The sequence below is a fragment of the Poecilia formosa genome, unplaced genomic scaffold, assembly GCF_000485575.1.
Source record: "Poecilia formosa unplaced genomic scaffold, Poecilia_formosa-5.1.2 Scaffold991, whole genome shotgun sequence".
Taxonomy (NCBI): domain Eukaryota; kingdom Metazoa; phylum Chordata; class Actinopteri; order Cyprinodontiformes; family Poeciliidae; genus Poecilia; species Poecilia formosa.
This window is the reverse complement of record NW_006800930.1, coordinates 13,153-18,922: the sequence shown is the minus strand read 5'-3', so window position 1 is coordinate 18,922 and position 5,770 is coordinate 13,153.

Sequence of the window (5,770 nt, the reverse complement as noted above, 5' to 3'; positions counted from 1 at the left end):
GTGAAAAAATCAACACATGATGTGAAACATATAATGATTAGGCGGCGCAGCAGGTGATGAGTGAAGATTACTGATGGTGAGAGTCAATAAATAACAATAAAATCTAGCAACAGGAAAGAACTAAAGTGGACATAGCAATAAACCAAGAGAGGATAATTACTAGTCAAAGGAAACTAAATGGAAATGAACGAATAACAAAATGCAAGAATAAACTAAGAAACTAAAGTAAATACAGAGGAATAAACTGGTATGGCAAGACCTTTCGATCAATAATTAATACAGAGGACTGTATGGCAAGAATAAACACACTATTTCCAGATAAAAAGTAAAATAATATTGTTGAAATGTCATGGGTTTGTTGAGACCACATCTAGTACTGAGAATAAATATATCTTACAGATCATAACAGTAAAGTTATGATCTGGTCTTTCCTTGCAGCCACCGTCAGACTGTACAATACCCACTGCTCTAAGTAGTTCACCATTCTCTACTACAGGCAATAAACTTGGAAATTGTTTATTTATTTATATTTCGAATAATACTGTTTTTTAGTATTTCTATATTCACTTGATTTTATTGTGTATATATAGTTTTTCATATTGGTTTTGCTTTATATACTGCTGTAACAATGTAAATTTCCCCATTGCGGGATTAATAAAGGAATATCTTATCTTATCTAAATAACTTATCACTTATTCATGTTTTTAATTAGATTTGATTAAGAACCAGATTTGTTCTTTGTAATTTCTGTCCAGTAAAACTATTAATCTTTAAATCAATAGAGAGGTCTATATAAAGATATAATCAATGTTTCTGTCTCATATTTCTATGGTATTAAAGGATCTGGAACGTTTGTTTGTCCACTGAAAGCTCTGGTTTGCACACTAAATGCCATGTGAGTGAAGTTTTTTATGGATGATGCTCTGATGTCCCATTCTCCTGAAGGCAGCACAGAGCTGCACCACCAGAAACGGACAAACACTGAAGAGATGAAGAGCTATGATTAATGTAGTTACAGTTCTATCCATGTTTTAATGTTGCAGAGCTCAGTCTGATCATTTTGTGGAATATTTAACAACTAGAAAATGGCACAAAATAAGAATATGTTTTCCACTCTGATTGGCTGCTGTTAGGCCTACCAATTTTAACTTGAATGTTCATTGCATTTTTCTTAGACGCCTGTGAAAATAATTTCTATTCCCATGACTTTTTTGTTCTCTGGGAAATTATTTTTGATGATAAATACAGAAACAAGCATAAAAATCAAAACATCTACAATAGTGATAGTAATATTAATGATAAAATAATGGTCAGTGCAAAGTAGCCTGCAAATTTTTTTGGTGGGGGGGCAGTGAGGGACCTGGATAAGGGCTAGGGGGGTGCTGGCACAAAAAAGGTTGAGAAACACTGTCCTATCCCTTTCCCCTGGAATCAATAAAACTTATTATTGTACACTTACTGGACTCTTCCTGATTGTGTTCTTGCATGTTGGTTAAAAAGCTAAGTACTGACATGACAATCACCAGCAGTCTATAACAAACTCACACATTGTGAATAATGAGTGTTCAAATTGCTATCTGTAGCTAATCTGGCTCCCTGGTTATGGCGACCATAACCAGGCGAAAATCGGCGAGAAAATATATCGTAATATTGTAAATTTTTGTTTCATAAAGTTAAATGTAAGAGTGAAAATAAAGCCAGTCAGACAGCACATTTTATTCAATATATTACACCTACTATATCACTAAAATCAGTCGATCTTGTAAAGTTTTTTAGGAACCCTAACTGAGACGACCTATATAACTCCTATATGGCCTTCCTCCTATCTGGGCCCCCTGTAGGGCTGGGTGTGTGCCGTCCCTTCAGCCCCCCTGAAACCCTGCCCATTCAGAGATCAGCTATTGACTAATTTACATGGAGCTCCATGTTTCAGCATAGCAGTTAGTAATTTTATTGAAAACACCTTCCGAGTGGATGTATTCTTATACCCACCATCAAACAACTTAGCCCTCATAGTTGGTTTGCAAGTGAAATAATTTATTTGCAAACACATTACATCCTCCAGATGGAACCCCAAGATGGTGTTGAGTTTAGTTCCTGAAGCAGACTTTCCCACTTTGAAACCGCTCATCCAGAAAGTGATGTCTTTCTTTAATGAGCACATTCAGCATTTTCAACCATGAAGCAAAAATAGAGAAACCAGCTGACCCATCCCCATTTTGAATGCCTCACTATGGTTGCAACAACAAATTACAAATACAACATGAAGAAAGTGAAGGGCATGCACAACAGCTTCCGGTCATATCATGGAGAATCAACATCTAATTTTATCAGAACAAGAATCCAGAGAAAATCCTACTAGTTTATATGGAAACATGGGAAACAATATGTAGTTTTATACTTTTACCCAGAACAACTGGAAACCTCTACTAGTTTACAAATTATGGACTACTTATTCTTAATCTTATTAAACATAGGGATCATCACAGAAACTATGTGTAGTTTCTGTGATGATCTGTGTTTTCAGTGCATTTATTTTAAAGGTTTTCTGTGTTTAGTCCTGTTCCTGTCCTGTCTTCCCTGTCGATTGCTTCCCAGGTGTGTCTCATTCCCTGATTACCCTCCTTGTGTATTTATATCCACCGGTTGTCTTTGTTCCTTGTTGGGTCCTTGTCGTTCACATGATCGTTTGCTCTAAGTTCCAAAATCTGTTCTGTGTTTCCTCGAGCTGGACTGTGTTTATTGGACTTAGCATTAGATCTTAACCTTCATCATGACAACCTGGGCTTACCAGTCTCTTCCTCACCTCCATTGTCTGCACATCATGGCAGTTTTATACTTTTACCTTTCTTTAGGTTTTGTTGTTTGGTTTGTATTTCCTTCTAATTCATGTAAAGCACTTTGAATTGCCTTGTTGAAAATGTGCTGTATAAAATTACCTTACCTTAAGTAAGGTACACTTTGTTCAGATAATGTGTTGACTGTTTCTCTTTGGTTTATAGGTGGGTTGTTTTTTACTTTTTTTTGTTGTTGGTTTTTTTTTCTTTGAGTGACTGGGATGACGTTGTGGCTCTCCCCTTGACTTTGATCTGTCAATATGGCTCTTTTGGGAAAAAAATAGTGAGGATCACTGATCCAAGTAGTAATATTTGTTGGAACAGCAATGCTTTCAGCTGGGATTTAAAGACAGAGCATGCCAGAGAGTCCTTTGTGGTGAGTGGGGAATGTAGAAATGTATTCAACATGGAGGAATCATGTTGTATCAGGCCAATGTGCCATCTATTGGGTCCTTTTGTGCATGTAAGTTGGATAATATGCTTTCTACTCATAAAGGCTCATTCACAAAGCTAGCATGGCTTGACTGAGGGATGACTGTCTGGAGCTGTCAGCCAGCTAGACTCATGGCTCCTTGTTTCCCTCTTTAGGGCTTGGACATGTTCTATGTGTCATGATGTTCTGAACCTTCCGAACACGCATGCAAAACACACTCAGATCTGATTAAAAATTTATTTACAAAAAAAAAAAAGAAGTGTTCAATGAAGGAGTCCACAGGTGTATCTGGTCTGGAATCGAGGGGTGCGGGGCCAGAGTGTTCTCAGATTATCATCTGGAGGCAGATTTGACAGATGAGAACCAGCAGGCGAGAAAATGGCTCTTTATAAATATATCTTACTTGCAGGGGCAGGTGGCTATGAATCCAGGGCTATACCGTTATTTCCGGACTAGGTGACAGCTTGACAGCTGGTTCACTCGTGTCTCTCACCAGGAGGGCATAGAAGAGCGGAGTGGGTTTGAATACAGCACCCTCAGATGGGGCTTGGGAAATCTGGACTTCAGGTCGGGCACAAAGCGGCTGAGATCTGATCACCATGAAGGAGAAGCACAGAACAGGAAAGGGTGCAAAAAACAGGCAAGATAACTCAAGGAATATCTGGGCTAGACGTTACCACGAAGGTGAAAACACTCTGGCGACGAACTGCCAGGGACCCGCTCCTCTTATGCTCCTAATGAGGACCCACAGCCAAAACACACCTGACTACGCCAGCCGAGCTCTCGAACGCCACTTAGAGAGGAACTAGAGGGACTGCCAAAGCAGCAGATCCTGACACTATGCAGTGTCAATTCTCCAGGATGATCTCTGAGTTATCTGAAGGATAATAAACCACTCAACATGTCCCAACAGATCAATATGGGCTCTAAACACACCCTCACTCTGACTCGTTCCATTGGGAATGTCCAAAGCAGAGCCAAAGCTGACATTACTCTACTATGCATACTCTGCATACGTTTTCACAGCTACTTACGTAAATGTGTGATTGTCTACACACCTTGTCCACATTAAAAATAATCAAACCTGACCACTGGGTTTAATCTGCCTATCTGAGCCAGTTTTCTTTTTCAGAGAGAATGGAAGTACTCTGGAAATAACATGCATTTCATGCTCTTTGACGCATAGACAGTACATCTGTAACAAATAATTTATAATTTATATTTGAGTGAGGTTTTCCTATAATTTTAATTTTATTTATATATTTGTGTGTGTTCCCTGTATGAGGATAAATGTGGTTATGTTTCATTGATTAAGTGTAAACAATAAAAGATAAAAATCATGAACAAATGTCAAGTAAGCTGTTTAAGCTGTTTGTACAGAGATGTGAAAAAGGTAAACTGACACGAAGCTATGTAAAGCACTGTCCTCAACAGTGATTAACATAGTGATTAAATTAAAACGTAATGAACCCCTGCTCAAAGAGGAGGAGAGGGGATTGGTGCAACAAATGGCATACATTAATTCAACATTATCAGTTTTCCCAACCTTGGTCCTCAAGGCACACTGACCTCCATGTTTTGGATCAGTGGTGTCCAAAGTCAGTCCTCGAGGGCTGGAATCCTGCATGTTTTAGTTCTCTCCCTGGTTTAACACACCTGGATCCAATGATGTCTCATTAGAAGGCCTAAAAGGAACATTGACATGCTGAAAAGGCTGTTACTACCACCAGGGAGAGAACTAAAACATGCAGGATGCCGGCTCTTGAGGGCCAACTTTGGGCATCATTGTTTTAGATGTTCCCCTACTTCAGCACACCCTATTCAGATGATTGCAATTGGGCAAAACCCTGTTAATCAGCCATCAATAGAAATCATGTGTTCAGAAGTAGGAAATGCCTAAAACTTGCAGGGCAGTGTGCCTTGAGGACCATGGTTGAAAAACACTGGATTAGATGTTGGCATTCAATGATTAGAATTTGACCATAAAACAATATTGATTCAATGACATCTTTTCAGCATTAGTTAATTGACTAGAATTGGATGTTTTTTGATATTATGTTTCCTAGATTATTGACCATGTAAAACTATGCTGGTGTGCACCTAAGGAAAAAAGTTAGGTTAGAACCCCATATGTGTCTGTGTGTGTGTGTGTGTGTGTGTGTGTGCGTGAGTGAGTGTGTGTATGTATGTATGGATATAAGCAGAACTCTGTCTTCTGCTTGGTAACTTTATTTTATGTTTTTTCAGAATTGTTCTTTTTGGAGCAGCCGAGCATGGACTTACAGACATGCTCAGCATGTTAAAGAACTTTATCAGTATTCCTCTGCTGCTACCCATGGTAATTCAGTCTCTCTACAATGTATGTGCCTGCATAAAAGCAACAACATAAAATGTTAACAACTGAATTGCATAGGCAAATAAAATGCTGTTTCACAGTGGAAATATGTTATCTACATTATTTTTTAAATGATGGATAAACCAGTGTATAGCATCTATCTAT